Source organism: Vicugna pacos, chromosome 10 (genome assembly GCF_048564905.1).
Source record: "Vicugna pacos chromosome 10, VicPac4, whole genome shotgun sequence".
NCBI lineage: Eukaryota > Metazoa > Chordata > Mammalia > Artiodactyla > Camelidae > Vicugna > Vicugna pacos.
This window is the reverse complement of record NC_132996.1, coordinates 36,717,035-36,734,298: the sequence shown is the minus strand read 5'-3', so window position 1 is coordinate 36,734,298 and position 17,264 is coordinate 36,717,035. Positions and strand designations below refer to the sequence as shown.

Genomic DNA, 17,264 nt, shown 5'->3' with positions numbered 1-17,264 from the left:
GAACTGGCTTTTACAACTTTTAGGCCTGTCTTTTTTGGGTATGTGTGACAAGGTTCTTTTGTTTCTTAGTTTTTCCTCCTTTATTGGTCCTAGAACTGTTCAAGCTTTTTTTCTGATAATTCTATCCCCAAATAAGGGTGAGCACAAGTGAGAGAAGGGAGCATTTATTGATAAGAAAACATAGAAAATGCAGTATTTCAGGAATGAGTTAGCTTTCATTTCAATTAGACACTAAACTTTGGGCCAGCAGCAAGTTGGGGAATGGAGAGGGAGCTAAATCTGAGATTTCTCTCATTAAGAGGGATTCCTCCAACCAGGCTGAAGTGGTCATAGGTAGGCTAAAATGGTCTTAGTAGACAGCCCCCTGCTCTCCCTACTCTCACTCACTTCTGAATGATGAAACCAATGGGCACTAACAGAATACAAGACAGGGCAGAAAATAAAAATAACAGATTTAGGCTCCACTCATACCCTGTGCAAGGGATTTCAGATATTTTGATAGTTTTTGATCATTTTCAGAGTGTCAGCAGAAAGAATGGAAGTCAGATATTTTGATAGTTTTTGATCATTTTCAGAGTGTCAGCATAAAGAATGAGGGACTTCCAGTCCCATCCTTATAGAATTCCTGGCCCCATCCAACCATTCTTTCATGAAGGGAAATTAGTGGGAAAACCTAAAATTTGCTCCCAATTTAGTCATGCTAGTAGAAGAAGAAATGTGAACATTTCCTAAGGGTTTTAAAGTATCTACATGCATTTACTTGTTCACAGTCAGTTTATCTTTTATCATTAAGTTGCTTAAGTTACTATGAAGATTAACTCATATTTTCCTTTTTTCCTGTTTTATATCATTGGGATCATGAGAAATGAATTCTGAAAAAAAAACTAAATTATTTACTATTTTTATTTTTGCCAATCCATGCCATTTTATATAAACTGACAGTATATTTAGTGCCTTTTAGAAAAGTTCCTTCCCTGTGCTTTTTATCTTAAGCCATTCTTAGCTAATGTTTTTGAGTAATTTTATTCTGAAAATAAAAATTTGATTAAGGGGAATCTTTGGGCCAACTTGAAGTTTTAACTTTGAAGGCTAAATTTTACAGGAAAAGCTTTCTGCTACTTTTATTTTATTGACAGATTGAAATTAGCTAAATGAGCAAGTAAGCAAGTCATTGCTTAAAAGTCCATTTAAAATTTTGACTGGGTTTATTTCCAGTTTGTGGAAATTGGCCTCTGATTTTTGGTAGAGAGCATGTGACTCTAGACAAGCATGCAGTCATTCTAGGTATATTGCAGGTTTAGAAAATGGCTTAAAAAAATCTGTTAGAACATGGGGAAAAAAAGGTCTTGCTCTCTCGTGGTTTTACAGGGTGCGAGAGGTTTAGCTGCTTGTATGTTTCACTCAGTTGCTTTCTGTTCAATGAATAGGATCACTACCATGCATCACAATTTTGCAGACTCACTGCAAAGGAAATAGCAAGAGGTAAAATAACCTCAAATGAATGTGGCTTTTTTGTGGGATGGGGTGGGTGGGCAATGCTACAACTAAATAAACAAATTGAATTATGTAGGAGGACCTTTATTTAACTCATCTTCATATTTTTCTCATATTGTGACTTCTTTGGGGATATCATTCCTTGGTTTTTAAATATTTTCGCAATGATTAGTTCATTGTAAATATGTAACATAATTATTAAGTTATTTAGTATTTTTGTAGTCTTATTTTGTTATCATTTCTCTAGGGAGCTTTCTTTTTCTCTTTTGGGCTGATAGCTGACATATATTGAGTGCCTTAAGGTAAAAAGAGATCTTAGTCTCACAATGTGGGTTGAATGGAACTAACCCCCTTTATCTTGTCACATTAGATTCTTTTACATCTGTTTTTGCTAGTTTATCCTGCAAGTTTCTGTTTTAGTCACGCAATTATTTTGCACTTGGAAAAAGAAAACTGACGCTTGCATCTCTCTACCTTAAGACTTTTAGGATCATGGCTTTTTATGTGTTAAGTGTTGGGTATGAGATATCTTGATAATACTTTAAAGGGGAAAGAGAAATTCTTTATGTATGGTAAGCTTGCAGTTGTCTGTGCTCTTAGAAGGCAGAAGGGAATCTGGATAGTTTATGTTTATTGCAATGCAAGTCATACATACTTGGGAAAAACTGCCTCTTTGCCAGCTTATTGCCAATGTTAGAATTGACTGAGGTCTGTGGGGAGAAGGAAGGAGATCTGGGCATTTTACTCTATTAATGTAGAGAAAACAGTGACAATACGTTTATTTTGTTTTCTGAAGGTAGTTCTCAGTGTAATGTAGTGGTTTTGGGCACAAAATCGAGCCAGACTGCTTGGAATCAATCTCCACTCTACCACTTACTGTCTTGTGGCTTTGAGCAAGTTACTTAACCTCTTGTGTCTCCCTTTTCTCATTTGTAAGATGGAGACAGTAATAAAAGCACCTGCCTACTTCATGGACTTCTTGTGAGGTTTCAATTAATATATGTAAGGCACTTAATGACTGGCACATAATTAACTCTATAGAGGTATTGCTAACAAGTCAGTACGTGTGACTTAAGGTGAATAGATCTGTTTCTCTGAAGGAGAAGTGTGAAACTTAATTTTTCTAAGTCTGATTATAGTTACTTTTGAATAGCTTCAAAAGTGGGGACTGAAAGAATCAATAAAATGTCTGGGTCATCTCTACTGTACAGGTCTGTCTTCCACTGGGAACATTTCTTTTGTCTTAGCTACTCCACATCAGGACTGAGCTGGGTTCTCTGCTGGGGTAGCCACAGCAGGGAAGCTTGTCCTGGGAGACTGGGTGAAGCCCCTCCCCAACCCCACCCCCAGCTGGGTATAGGAGTCTTGCTGTAAAAGAAGGGTTTTGCTTCTCTCATTAGGGCACCTAATTGAACAGGTGCCATCTCATTCCTGGGCACTCTAGTGTTAAAAGAAGTAAACATCCAAGTAGATTTTTTATTATGCTGGTGATTTCATTCATTCAGCAAATAATTTTTTTAGGGTTTATGTGCATGACCTTAAAAGAGTTTGCAAAAACAGGGTTTTCCTATCCTAGAGTAGAGCTTTAGTCTTAGCTGAAGGGAAAAACATCATGAAAATGTTTTATTCTTCCTGCTGTCTATGAAAGTAACCCAATTCTCTTTTAGCAATGTAGTTTTACTATTGTCCCCTTTGTACACTTAAATGTTTTGCTATGATTTGTTTTGTTAGAGGAATATGATGAGGAAAAACTGGTAAGTTCTCTCATTTTCTAAGTTTCTTGTTGATAAAAAACCTTTGCTTCTTAGGTAAAGAAATTACCTATGAATTTTGTTTCCCATATAATTTAGTGAAATATCAATATGAATTTATTCATAATTGGCTTCAATAATTTTATTAATAAAGATACTTTTCATCTTTACAGGTGTATCTTGACTTTTGTAAATAAATCAGTTCCTGGCAAGATGGATAAATTTTGAATCTGTTTTTCCCATTGATTTAAAGGATTAAGAATCTGTGGAACTACTCTTACATTCCCCTCCCCACCTCCAAAGATAGCAATGTCAAATGGTAGAACATTCACATCTGTGTTCCCATGTAGTACCTTATGCTGAACCTACTCTAGAACTTAGAATGGATAACCATAGTTTGAGTGCTAAGACACATTAAAAAAAAATTCTTTCAAAATCCTTGTAATCAGGATGCATCTTCCAAATGACTGCTTCCTAGAGTCAATAAAAGATGGTATTTGTTTTCTTGTCTTCCCTCCTGCTTGACAGTGAGTAGACTCCTTGAGGGCAAGAACTGATACTCATTTATTTTTATCTTCAATGTCTGATTTGCATTTAGCACTTCCCCCCTTTTGCTGAAGTACAATGTAGTAATTTTTAAGATCATCTTAGTTAGTTAAAATGAGAGTTTCATCAAGACATTTTTGCAGGGAGAGGCATATAAAAGGGCATATAAAATCCTGGTAACTGCTAAGTAGTTAAATGCTACTTCTACTTCCCCTGCTTTGTACCCTCTTTTCTTCCTTGGTTGATTTTCTTGCTTGCTACTGGTGCATACCTCACAAAGCATTACATACATTTTAGCTGAATCAGTTGCTTTTAGCAGATGCTAGTGAAGTGCAAGAGTAAGAATGTTAACATTCTAATTTATGATATGCTGTTATTTTTTGAGCATCCTTTGGATATTGCACAGTGCCATACTTACTTTCCATTATGTAAATAAAGAAATGGAAAGTAAATGTGTTCAGGGACATAGTGTTTAGTCTCTGGTAATGGAAGAAAGGGCCAGACTTCTTGCTCAGGACCTGCTTTAGAAGAATACTCTTCTGAATTACTTTCCTTTTGTTATTTTTATTAGTTTAAAATTATCTGATTTATAAGTAGTTCTGTGATTATGAGACTTTGGGTTTTCATACCCTTATCATAATAAACCAAACATTTGCTTAAGAAGGTGGGGTAGGTCTAGTCTCCTTTTATATTGCTCCAGTTATCTTAATTATTAGTCTTGCAAAATCTAGATGTAATTTTGATGCTAGAAGAAACTGTTTAGTGGATCTAGTTGTTCTCCTTAAGTGAAGCTTTTCCATGTAGGTGATTAGAAAAGTATGATTTCGGACCTTAATTAGTATTTTTCTGAAAGTGACTTGCCATGCAAATTTTTAAAGTAGGCTTTAGGTTTTTTTTTTTTTTTCAGAAGAGCTTCAGATTTACAGAAAAATTGAAAAGATAAAACAAAATTTTCATATACTGGCAGCACCCAGTTCCCCAGTTTTTAACATCTTATATTGTATGGTACATTTGTTGTAGTTATTGAACTAATATTGATACATTATTAACTAAAGTCCATACCTCATCCAGGTTTTCATAGTTTTTACCTAATATCCATTTTCTCTTCTGGGATCCCACTAGGGCACCGCATTGCATTTGGTTGTCATGTCTCCTTAAGCTCCTCTTAGCTGACTTATTTTTAGTGACCCTGACCACTTTGAGGAATACTTGTCAGGTATTTTGTTGAATGCCCCTCTGTTGGAATTTGATGTTTTCCTCATAACTAGAGTGGGGTTATGGGGTTTTGGGAGGAAGACTACAGAGGTAAAGTACCATTTTCATCACATCATAGCAAGGCTACATACTATTAGCACGATTTATGACTGTTAACTGCTGACCATCTGGCTAAGGTAGTGTTTGTTTGGTTTCTCTACTGTAAAGTTACTCCTCTCTCACTTTTTTCTCCATATTCTTTGTAAGGAAGTCATTATATGCAACCCATACTTAGGGTGTGGGGATGCTGTGTAATTTTGAATAAACATATTTAAATGGCAGAGCAGTTTAAAAATGTACCTGGGGTTAGTGAAATTTTTGTTTTTTAACAAAAACATCACTGTTTAAATGAAACATTAAGGAATGTGCCTGCATTCGCAGGTTTGGTTTGGCAAAAGTTTTCAAACTTGTTTTTCATTCTCAGTGTTTCAGCCTTTGCTAATGCATGGCAGCTGTTAGATGTTCCTCTTTACCTGCTTTTTGCACCGTCTGTTTGATGCTTATTTTTGAGAAAACAAAATGTAAGGGGAGATCATTAGTCAAAAACTCTTGAATAAAATTTGTTAATATTTCATCTTCATCTTTTGCTTTTCTGTACATAAAAATATTATTTCTAAAATTGAGGGCTTAGTTGACATGTAAATTATGATTAGAGACCAGAACAGTTCAGGACCCAAAATGATCAAGGGAAAGCACCTTGTCGGAAACCCCCATGACAGTAAAACTCTCCTTGTAGTTCCCATTTGTGTGTTTCAATTATAAGGCTTATGTTAAAATTAGATCAGAATTTCCATTATAGACTCTCAATTTCATAGTTGTGTAACTGCCATACAAACTTGGTTGTAAACAAAGGCCTTTAATGATGGGCTTACTGGAGCAATTTAAGAAAGAGTTACTCAGTTTGGAGGGTAGACTATATATGTCTGGTTTTACACTTCAAGTTGAGAAATTGTGAAGAGGGCTTTGATTCTAAACGTGAGCTTAAATTTTTTGCATGATTTTTTTTCCAGATTTTCTACAATGAGGATGTATTATAGTAAGGAAAAAAACTAAATTGAAAATGATAAAATTAACTTGTTAAAATCTTGAGACTTACTATATTTTAAAAGAAAGTATTATTTTGAGTACCTTCCTCAAACTTCTGGAAACTTGGAACCATTTAGCTCAATTTACCTTCTTGCTTTTTGTGGTTTTGTTGACTAACTGAATCTCTCTAGAGAATGAAAATAGCTATTTCATGTGTCTATGTGTATATCTTTGCAATAAATTGTAGTGCCATTACTGTGAAGACAGCTCAGTATTTGAGTTCCAGTAGCTTGTCAGTAGTAGAAAATTCTGTTTTGTCATTCACTCCTCTTGGGCTTATAAGCTACGTACAGGAAATAATTAGGAAGAATGTGGAGGTCAGATTTTGTAGGTGAGTATGTTCCTTTCCTGGGTATTCTATAGCAAATTACCACAAATTTGGTAGTTTTAAACAACAGAAATTTATTCTCTCACAGTTCTTGAGGACAAAATCCCCAAATCAGATTGTCCAGCAGGGTTGGTTCCTTCTGGAGGCTCTGAAGGAGAGTCTGTCCCATGTCTTTCTCCCAGCTTCTGGTGATTGATGGCAGCCCTTGGCTTGTAGATGCATCTCCAGTCTCTGTCTCTGCCTTCAAGGGGTCTTCCCCTCTGGATATTCTCTGTGTTTGTCTCAAATCTTCCACTCTTTTCTCTTACAAAGACTGTCACTGGATTTAAGTCTGTGATCATCTCATCTGGAGATCCTTAATTTAATTGCATCTGCAGAGACTCTGTTTCCATATAAGATCACAGTCACAGGTAATGGGTTAGAAGTTAAACATAACTATTTGGATGCCTCAGTTCAGCCTGCTACAGAGACCACAGTTCAGGCCACTACAGAGAGTAAACCCCTCCCTGAATTTGCTAATAAGCAATGTAAGGCACTGTAAATTTGCTAATAAGCATTGTTCTTCTACTAAATGGAGTAATAGTTATAGAATCTGAGTTATATAAATGTGATTCAGAATTTAGTTGCATGTTTACTTTCTCTTCATGTGGTTTGCAATTGATGTGGCATTCTTTTACTGTGAAATTAGGCTGTAGACATTCAGACATGTTATAATTTGTTTCTTTAAATGGTGTGAGCAAAGTCTTAAATTCTGTGAACATAGGCCACTTAGCTCTTGACTTTTTAAACCTACGTGGTTGGGTATTTTGTAAGATGAATGTTTACATGGTTCTTCTTGATATGAATCATATCTGGCTCCCCTCAAAAGAGTTTAAATTTATCTAGTGATCTAGTCTTATTTAAATTTGTATGCCACAAGGAGGGACTTTACAGTAACTACCGAGAAATGCTGGGTGTATACATGAGGTTAGATAGTCAGAAGTAAGCAGGGTGGTCCTTGGTGTGAATGAATAGATGGGGCCACTTTCTGAGAAGTGCTGGCCCAGCCTTCTGGCCTGTGGTTTGGAGAGACACTCTGGTGAGAGCATTCTCTGCTTCTCTCCTGTTTTGAGATGAAGGTCGTGAAGAATTTAGAACTTAATTATTGAGATAAAACAACAGTAATACAGGCTCATTAAAGTAATTCTTTAAAGTTTATTTGGGCTGTAGACCCACAGCTATAATATTTGACAGTATAATTTCTTTAAAAAGTACCCCTCCAATCTTCTCTATCCAGAAGAGTCTGTTTATGTTTTTGTTGTTGTTTGTGTGTGTGTGTGTGTGTGTGTGTAAATTATTTCAAATATTGTTACATTCGATCTGCTTGCTTACATATTGTCTCCTCCACTAAACTGTAAGTTCCACAAGTGCTCGAACCATGTCAGCTTTATTCTCATTCAGAACTGTGTCCCAGCTCCTAAGTGGTAAAGTATTTGTTGAATAAATGAATTGGATGTTTCACGGACACTCTTGAAATCCATACATAGAGACATATCTCATTCCTTTTAATGGCCTTTACTATTCTGTAATGTATATACCGTAATTCATTTAACAATTTCCTGTTAAAGACATTTAGGTTATTAACAGTTTTTCTCAGTAACAGACATAGCTGCCCAAACATCTTGTTTGTGTGTATGCATGTGTGTGTATGTATTGGTAGCTTACAATGCTGAGAGAGCCTTCATTTATAGCTATGTTCCTATAAAATAAGCACATTTTAAAATGTATTACTGAAGTAATTTTCAAGTGTAATTGACTCTCTGAGGGACAGACCTTGGCTAAATCCCCTTGAAAGGAACTATCAAAACCCTTCTGTCTACTACATAGTGCTGTAGCTGGGGAAGGAAAGCAACTGCCAATACAGGATAAGATGAGCTTCAAACTCTCCAGTGGTTTCATTTCATTTAGAATGCCAAGGCCTGCAAGGCTCTGCTTACCTCGTGTGAACTTTCTGAACTGGTTTTGTTTGTTGTAGCCATGCTGTCCTGCTTGCTGTTCCTCCAGTATGCTGTACATACTCTCACCTCACTGCCTTTCACTTCATGTTCTCTCTGCCTAGAATGATCTGCCCTTGGCTAGCAGCATGACTCACTCCCTGAATTGATCTAGGATTCTTTCCTCACATGTCACATTGTCAGTGATGCCTTCTCTGGCCACCTTTTGTAATATCACATCCTCCCTTCTAGCTCCTGCTGCTTTCAGACCTCCCTTCCCCATTTTTCTTCAGAATTCTAATCACCTCTGATGTATAATATTTGTTTTCTTGTTGATGTTCAACCACCAAAAACTGCAGCCCCATGAAAGCTGGGATTCCGTCTTCATTCAGCTCCTGACACATCGTTGGTATTCCATTAGCATCTGTAGATTGAGTTAGGTTAGTGAGTGAACCTAAGGGAGATTCACATGGAAGTTTTAAAAGTTGAGTGGACTGGGAAAATCACCACCCCACTTTACCTCTGGTTTTGCTTCTATAGGCCCCTTCTCTACTCTTGAAGAGATGAGAAATGAAAATGGGGTTTAGGATATTCATAGGTAGCAGGAGATAGAGGGGAAAGGAAATGAAAAAACAAGTAACAACCTAGGCTCTGGAGCAAAAATTACAGCCAGTAGTGAATTGGTCAACTCCCTGTTTAAGGGGCAGCCTTTTGATTCATTTCTAAGTTTGGAGAGGAAGAGAACCAATTTTCGAATGCCCATTTTGAGCTAAGCAGTGTGCTGGGTACTTTACCATGTCATTTACCCTTCACAATAGCCCTTTCAAATAAGAATCATTATGGCCATCTTACCGGTCAGGACATTGAGATTTAAGAGATTAAATAACCTTCAGATCACACAGCGGTTAAGTGGGATATCCAGATCTGACTGACTCCAAAATACATACTGTTTCTCTACCTGAAGGAGAAGTCTTTGTGTAATAATAATATATATTTTACATGGTGGTGTAAAAAATTTCAGAAGATTTTTACATCTTACTTGACTCCTTATAACAAACTTGTGAAAGTTGCTATCACCTGTTTTTTAGGTAATAGAACTTGGTGTCAGTGATGTGATTTCCTACAAATCCTACAGCCAGAAAGTACCAGGAGCTAGGGCGTTAAGCAAGCCATCCTGACTTAAGATCTGATATTCTTTTATTACGCCTCAAACTTAAAACAAAGACATTCTCAATAGCACCTACAAATTAGGTTTGACACTCTGTAGTAGCTAAATATGTCATAATAAAATTAGCTGGAAAGAGTCTTAAGAGATCATGAAGAGGAAATTCCTGAACAACTAAAAGCCAAGAAAGAGGTTGACTCATCCAGGAACACTCATCTAGTTGTTGAGCTGGGACTAGAATCTAGGTTTTCTCACACTTCTGTGCTCTGCTTTTATTAATAAAGAGTTTATATTTAATCTGTCTAGGTCTTCCCCCTTGGTTCCCTCTTTCACTCACATGTTTCAGATTTCAAAACCTGCAAAAAATTTTTCACTCCCACTCATGTCTCCCAGCAACCTAGATCTTCCCACAGGTAATTGAAGTTAATCAGTTTCATGTGTATCTTTCCAGAAATGTTTTATGGACATAAAGCAAATACATAAACTCTGTTGTATTTATTTAATGATGTATCGTGTAGATCACTCCATATTAGTATGTGAAGTCATTCTTTTTTTTTTTAATGGCTGCATTCATTTTGAATGAACGTTCCATAATTTAACCAGTCATCTACTGAAGGACTTTTTAAGTTCTTCCCAGTTTTTTAAATTAAAAACAATTCAGTAATGAATAGCATGTCATTCTTTTATGCACAGAGGTATTGGTAGGATAAATTTGTAGAAGTAAAATTGCTAGACCAAAGAATGTTTTTATATTTTTTTTCTATATTGCTGTGTTTAGATCCTTATTCTTAATGTAGAAATGGAGTGTTTTGAATGAAACTGCTTTTAACTGTCTTCTTTTTGGCACTTTATAATTTAAAAAATAACTTGAGTAACAGGATTTCTTTTTTAAACTGGTGCATGCTGTATGTGTTGATGTTAATATGGAAGGTTAAAGAAAGTGTAATGGAAGTAGTATTGCTTTGGAATGAGACCTGGATTTGAATCTCAGTTCCAACAGCCTACTAACTTTGTGACCTTTGGCAAATCACTTAACCACTGAGCCTCAATGATCTCATCTGTAAAATGGGAATAAATAACACCAGCCTTATAGAGTTGTTGTTTAGAACTGCTGTATTTCATTGATTCTAACTCACACATTTTTTACCTTGTACATTTTAGTATCTGACATTGAGGTGCCTTATAATCAAAGACACGCCATAGTTGTTTTGGCATTTTTTTCATCCTTGTCATATAAAATAATGATGGTCTTTGAATTGATGGCATCTTAGATTTGATGAAATAGGGTGATTCCAGATACTGGCACATGTGCTAGAGCATGGTGTAGGCAGTGGAATTTCAGTATGATGGGGAAAGTTCAGGGTTGAGGTGGGTGTCGATGAGTATTAGGGGAGTGGATATAGCAATGGAAATTCTGTGGGCTCATGTTACCCACAAATGTGGGTATATGGAAGTTGGAATTACGGCAAATTGTTGATGAGTAACAGGACTTTGGAGGTTTAGGAACTGTGTATTGATACTTGACAGGAAGACTTTATAAAATAATAAGACCATTGGAGAAAATATTTGCCAATTGTATATCTGACAAGAGATTTATATTCAGAATACATAAAGAACTCTTACACTCGATAATAAGAAGATAATTCAGTATAAAAAAGTAGGCAAAGATTTGAATCTACATTTCTCCAAAGAAGACATACAAATGGCCAATAAGCATGTAAATAGATGTTCAACATCCCATTAGGGAAATGACTGTCAAAAGTGGGAAGAGATCACTACACTGACTAGGATGGCTAGAATCAAAAAGATAGATGTTCAGTAACAAATGTTGGTGAGTATTTTGAGAAGTGAGAGCCCTTGAACACTGCTGATGGGAATGTAAAATGGAACAGCTACTTTTGAAAAGAGCTTGGCAGTTCCTCAGAAAGTTAAAAATGGAATTACCATATGATCCTACCATTCCAGTACTAGTTATATGCCGAAGAAAAACATATGTTCACACGAAAGATTGTATGTGAGTGATCACGGCAGCATTATTTGTAATAGACAAAATGACTACAACCCAAAGGCCATCACCTAATGGATGAATAAATATGGTATATCCATACAATGGCATATCATAAAGAAATGAGAAATGAAGTGCTGATACATGCTACAGCATGGATGGACATTGGAAACATCATGCTAAGTGGAAGAAACTAGACACAGAAGACTACATATTGTATGATTCCATTTATAGGAAATGTCCCAGACAGGCAAAATGAGAAAATAGATTAGTGGTTTAGTGGTCCTAGGGATAGGAGGGTGTGCTAATGGTTACGGGATTCCTTTTTGGGGTGGTGAAAATGTTCTGGAATTAGATACTGATGATGGTTGCATAACGTTGTGAATTACTAAAAACTGTTGAATAGTATAAATGGTTAGAGGTTAGAGGCTGTCTTGTACACCTAGAGCGTCCCACAGAGGTCAGCATTATGTTGATGAGGCAGCTGTGGTCCACATGAGACGGAGGCAAGGAAGGCGAACTTAACTAAGGTAATAGCAATGGGGATGGAAAGAATGGGGTGGGTATAGATCCTCCCTAGCAGAGCAAGGTTCAGTCAAGGCAAGAACCAAAAGACACAAAGACTTGTGCTTTAGTGTGAAAAAGGGAATGTCTGGGATTTACCATGGTGATTGTGTGAAATACATATGATGCACAGTGGGCTTATGTGGCCCTCTCTGTTTATCTGTTACTTCTGACTGTGCCAGTTATTGTGGTTTTAAAAAATTGTAAATTCTTATCCTTAAAACTTCATTTAGGCTTTATATGTTACCTGTTAAAATAAAACTACAGCAATTGGAAAATAAATAACTATTAAGTTCAAGCAAGGGAAATAAACTTTATTATGCTAACAATAGAAGCCACTGGCATATTGTTGCTCAGTCGTTTGTAAATATCGTGCCGATGTTAGAAGATGATTTTCCTATTATGTAGGCAGTCCCTGAGTCAGGCTTGACTTACTTGCAAATGGTTTGTATATGTATAGAGTGGCTGAAGCGATGGCAGAGCCCCTTTCCTTTTGTTGACAGTTTTCAAAATCACTCACTGGTATTGTGAACTAAAAATTTTGGGTGATCTTGTCTACCCAGTAGGTTAGCCTTACAAGTTGTAGGGTTATAGAGGGAGGGGAAAGAGGAAAGAAGAAAACGTTTCTCTTTTCTTCTCTCCTTTTAAAGCCTTTGAAAGGATTAAGGCTGTGGAGAATTCAGGAAGCTGGCATCATGAATTGGTAATTTACCCCTCTTCATAGATTCTCTTGGCAGAGTCGGAAACTTTCTCTTTTTGACCTATGGTGCAGATGTTACTAAAGATTCATTTTGGTTTAAAATTTTGCTTGTTAAAAGAGCAAGCATTGCTTGCAGAGATGGAGTGAGCTATCTCACACTGCAGGGTGCTCTAGTTTGAACTGATACTTTTCCACCTAGTGCCTCTGGGTGAGAGCTAGCTTTCCTCAGGGAATTGCTAGTTTTAATTTGAGAGTAGAAGGAGTAGTGGGGAGAGAGGGAAGTGGTTTTGTACCTAGGATGTTTTCAGAAGGAGGCCAATGCTAGGGTAAGAGTGTATTGGTGGGGAGTTGGGGCAGGATGAGGAGGCTGGATGTCCGTAGGGTGTGCCCCTAAGAAAAGCTTTTCCTCCCTGTAAGTGTAGCTTTGGGCTGGCTCTGTACTCTGCGAAAGGAAACAAAATTATCTTCCCATTTCTTGTTGGGTCAGATGACTGTGCTTCAGAAGTTAGAACTCAGGGTTAATGCTGGCTTAGAACCATGTATTAATGGCAGTTTTTGTGGTCTGGCCTATGGACCTAAAGACAGGTTAGAACAATTTTTCCCTGGGGAAATGAGCACCAAATAACTGACTTAGAAACACATTTTTGTAATAGGACCAGTTTGTAAGTTGACTTTGTACCGTAATTTTTCTTGTTGCCGACCAGGCCCGTTGATTTGCAACAACACTTTGCTTGAGGTGTATATATATTGCTGAGGTTACCAAAAAGTCCCTTGAAAGGCACAGTGTGGCTTTATACAGTCTGAGACAGTTAGCAATGTTGACTGAAAGCCTAAGTTTTGTTAAAAAGAAACTGAAAGGATTACTGGATTTAGGGTAGCTTTATTATTCTGCATTAGAGTTCTGAAGTATAAATTATGGAGATCTCTGTAATTATACGTGTCAGATTAAATGAAATACTGATTTCAGTCAGGAAAAATTATGTACTTGAGTGAAGGAATATCAAGCATATTGGAAACATTTGACATAAAAATAAGGGAGGACGCTGCAGGGAACAAAGGTTCTCTGTGACTTGACAGCTGCTGTTAAAAAGTGACACCAGGAAGAGCCCGGCTTTGGCTCACAGCTGCCTGTAGTTGCTGTAGTCTGCTCTAGTGTTACCAGAGGAATTTGCACCACTCTTGTTTTAGCAAATAGAGGCTACTGATAGCCAACCAGGTCCTTACTGTGCTCTGGGAAATTAATTCCTAACTTCCCATTATGATCTTCATAACTACTGGGTTTTCCAACAGCCAGTATTTTCGTGCTCTAACAGTATATGTGCAGAGTACCTTGCTTAACTCCAAAGAAGTTGTGAAAGGCATGAGATAAGCCTTGGATACATCAAATCTAGTTGTACATATGCAACAGGATTTTAAATGGAACTCCAACTTATTTCAGTTTCTCTCGAAGGCCCAAAGGCTGAGAATACAGCAGTAGTTTCCAAGTGACTCTCATATTCCAAGGACTTGCATAGAAGGTGGCCTTAAACTGTTTTTGCGCATTTAGCCCATACTTTATCTCCAGGAAATACAAGTGTGGAGAGCTAAGCATTCTGAGACAAGGATGATTTTGGAGAGAGCAGTTAAGTATGTGGTGTATTCTGTGTCCTTTCCTGCTTCCACACACAGCAGAGAGGAGAAGACGCCTCTCTTAAGCCTCCTTCTTTGAAGCCAAAGGATGGGGGATGCTCTTAATAGAATTGTTCTGCGAACTTGACATGAATACCCTGGTGTTTGGGGAGCATAAGGATAGTATGTGAATCTGTGGATTCATAGCAGAAAGAAAGAGGGCTGTGTAGTTAGCAGTATGCACTTCGAAAGACAGTAGTGTTTCCTTGAGTTTCTGAATGGAACCCACTTAAAGTTTTCTAAAATGGGATGTGGTGCATGGCCACTTAGAAGGTGATGTGACTCAGGAGGAGATACCCAGGGAAACCCCAAAGATTGAGAGTTGGAGATGTAAATGGCCAGGACTTAATCATATCCTAGGAATTGCACGTGGAGGGTCCTACTTGTGTACTTTTCCAGGAAACCCACAGGCTCTCATGAGAAAGTTATTAGCATGGACATCAGATTTCATTGCTGTGGCCTTTTCAACCTCCCTGACCTGTCCCCACTCCTTCAGCTCTAGTCCTTAAGAAGCCAGAGCAGAGGCAGCCTTGTTGAGGGTAGAAAAGATGCAGAATGTTAGATAGGGAAAGAGAGAAGATAACTGGTCTTAACTATCCATTCACCCCAGTCCAAATGCAGCCCTCACAGCTCTATGTAGGAGGGGGGAAAGAAACTTTAATTTAGATAAGTATTGACTAATGCAATTAAAGCACTGTACTAGATATCTTAATTACTGAAGTCACAGTGTTATTGGGGCTGAAGGTGATTGAATAACTATTTATAATTGAAAAATGATTGGAAAAAATTAGGAGACTTGCCTTAGATTTCATTCAGGTGCAAGGAAAAACTTGCCACAGAAGGGCTTTGAAAAGGAAAGTTGTATGCTTATAGTCTGTTGATTTTATTAGCTTATTGTGTCAGTTATATGTTCATATATGCACATACATGAAAAGGTGAGCAATTATAAAAGGAAATTATAAGTACCAATTACATGGCATACATAAAGCTTGATACATGTATTTTCCAAGTCACAACTTGTTTTTGACAATAAGATAAAATATTTGAAGTTGAGACAATCCAGAGTAGTCGTCACCTTAAGGGTAGGAGGAATTCAGAGCACACTGAAATCATTTTCTGGTTGGAGTGTTGAAGGCTTTGTAAAGAAAGTAAGCTGTGCTTTGGACTTCATTAGCTATAATTTATTAAGGGCCTACTGTGTATCGTAGACTGTGTTGTAAAAATACTCCACATACATTATTTTTACTTTTCACAACAATGCTGCAAGGTTAGTAGTATTTCCATCTTTTAGACAAGGAAACTGAGGTTCAGATAGGTTAAATGAGGTACTCCAGTTCCTCACAGCTAGTAAAGGTGGTAGAGCTGTATCCTGATCTGACTCACACCTCAGGCTCTTCCCACTCCGGCCTGCTGCCGCCCTGCTGCCTCCCTGGTGGCAGCATGGCAAGGTCCAGAGGTCGAATGGGGCGGGCTAACTAGGAAGAGAATGGGCTCACACCACACTCACTAGTGATCACAGTTCTTAAATCCCTCAGGGCAGCTCTGTGAGCAGCCCCGGAGGCCCCAGCCCTCTCCCTGTTCCTTCTGTCTGCTTTGTTTTCCCTTTTCCGTTATCCTTTGGTGCCACATCTGAAGTGGGCACTGAAATAAGCTCTCCTTAAACTAGCCTAGTTCTCACTCTTTTCTGTTGAGAAAATGGGCTTTAGAGATGTTAAACAGCTAGGAAGTAGGATGGCTTCTGGGTTTGAATTTCAGGTCTCTCACTCCTTAGCCCATACATTTTCTTCCCATCATGCTGCCTCCAGTAAGGACTTTATAAATGCATATATTAATAGAAAGCAAGGCCTCATAAAGCCTGATGTTTTGGTTTATTTTGTCATAATTTTAGAAATGTAATACAGGTTTTGTGGATGGAAGAACTAATAGAAAAATACTGATTTCAAGCAGAGGGGAGCAGAGAACCACAGAATTTTGTGTAGAATGTTTCATGACCTGGGTTCTGTGTGGAGCTTTGGGGGAAAGGGGAGAGGTGAGCAGGGTATCAAGAAGGAAAGGAAAGTAACGTTGTTAGTCTTGGGTTCCTTGCTTTTTCTTTTTCCTGGTACTTTTACTCCTCATTTTGTAGACCAGTAAAGGGATGAAAGATTTGAAATTTTTTATAAATTGTATATTAAATAGCAAGAATTCTAGAACATTCATTAGGACAAGACTGAATTTAAATTGTAGTTATCCTACTTTATTGGCTAGGTGACCTAGAAGAGTAACGTAATTCTGTGCCTCACTTAAAAAAAAATCTGTAAGAGGGAGATAGGTATCTAAAGGATCATTGTGAAAATTAATTGCGAAAATTTTATATGTGTCAGTCAGCTGCTTGTCACACAGTAAGTGCTCAGTAAATGACGGCTGCTGTTACTATGATTGAGGATAGTTCGCTTTTTGAAAAATGGAAGCAATGGAAGCAGAAATGGAGCATGAGTGTGAGTGTGCTTTACTTCCAGAGAGTTAGTGAGCAAAGCAGAGCCCGGAAACTGATTTCAGTGCTGGATATGCCAGTGGTTTGCTGTTTAAGCATAAGATAAGCCACTCTACCTCTGACAAAAATCTTTGTCCTCATGGAGCTCATATTCAGTGGGGGTTGGGGGGGGATGGACAATAAAAGTAAAGTAAAATATAAAGAAAACTTCAAGATATTCTGACCAAGAAAAAACTTCGGTTTCTAGGTGAGTTGGT

General features: G+C 37.6%; 1 protein-coding gene across 1 annotated transcript in view; it reads left to right on the top strand.

Moving 5' to 3' along the window:
- The window catches only part of RRAS2 (RAS related 2), a 68,649-nt gene that overhangs the window by 32,342 nt on the left and 19,043 nt on the right, over nt 1–17,264 (top strand). The window lies entirely within an intron of this gene.